This window comes from Lupinus angustifolius, chromosome LG06 (genome assembly GCF_001865875.1).
Source record: "Lupinus angustifolius cultivar Tanjil chromosome LG06, LupAngTanjil_v1.0, whole genome shotgun sequence".
NCBI classification, from domain to species: Eukaryota; Viridiplantae; Streptophyta; class Magnoliopsida; order Fabales; family Fabaceae; genus Lupinus; species Lupinus angustifolius.
Genome location: NC_032014.1, coordinates 26,484,345 through 26,485,665, shown reverse-complemented (window position 1 = coordinate 26,485,665; position 1,321 = coordinate 26,484,345).

Below are 1,321 nucleotides of genomic sequence, written 5' to 3'. Positions count from 1 at the left end.
TGACCACTCAGCCTAGCACCAGATAAAGCCTGTCACAGTCAGAACACAAGCTTGGCACGGTCAGACGCAAGCCTGGCACACACCTAAGCTGCTCAAGCAGGCAGCTTAGCAGTGCCACATATATGCTAAGCGGTGAACAAGACACCTGACTAGGTCAGCAAGCACCAAGCCACGTCTTAGTCAGCAAGGTCAAAGCTGCTCAAGCAGGCAGCTTAGCAGTGCCACATGTATGCTCAGCGGTGTGCACCCAGAAATGACTTAGCCATTAAGAAACTATGAAGTGATGCATGACATCACTTCAAGTAGCCCACCATAGGCTTTTCAGGAGTAGCTCACCATAGCTTGTCCCATAGCTCACAACTAGCTTTGGTGAGTCAAGCTTAAGGAGGTGACAAAGCTACTTGACCAAGTGACCAAATCCATGCTGAAGGGTTTGGTCAGCTGCTGAGCGGTGCAAACAAGCAGCTCAGCGGTTCCAAGAAAATTCTATAAGGAGGCATTTCATTCGAACACAACACACTTCATATATATCTTCTTGCCTTGAAAATATTCTTCCCTTGAAACACAATTCTCTATTATTGTTCTTAGTTCATAGAAGTTCATTTTAAGAAGTATTATAATTTTTAGTTTATAATTCAAGAGGATAAAGGAGAAGGCAAATGAGATGCAAAAATTCATTTTGTACTCTCATTTGGAACTTAAAGCATCCAATCCTTGGATGGATGGCTCATGCTCCTAACAATTTCATTTGAATGTTGGTTATGTATTTCTACTTCTTCTTTTATTCAATGTTTGATCTTAATCAATCAACTTGGTGCTTTGGTTAATTTTATTTGTTTGAGAAGTTCTTAATGCTCTTTTTAGATTGATCACCTAAAAACCGATTTCAAGTCATGAAAATTACTTGTCTCAAACACTTAACAAATAAACTAAGAAGTAGTTGTACTACTTAGTTTATTTGCCAAGTTAAGCATGCTTTTCTTAAGATCTTATATTCATTACTACTTCAATATTAGAGTAGCCAAGATTAGGGTGTGACAACCTAGTCTCTTGTCGACGTAATATTGTTTAGTAATAAATACAAGTTATCATCATTCTAACATATTAGGACATACACTAAAAGGAGGATTTTTAGACCTTGGTGTTTGGAGTTAATCAAAGTAAAACATAAGAACTTGTCTAAGTAGTTCAAATTCATAAGAAGTTGAGAAATAATTTCCTTATTCAAAATGATCTTGTCTCCTCAAGAATTTTTTAATAGTTAGTTTATTTTTCTTGTTAATTCAATTCAACAAAACCAAAATATGTTTAACTCATTATT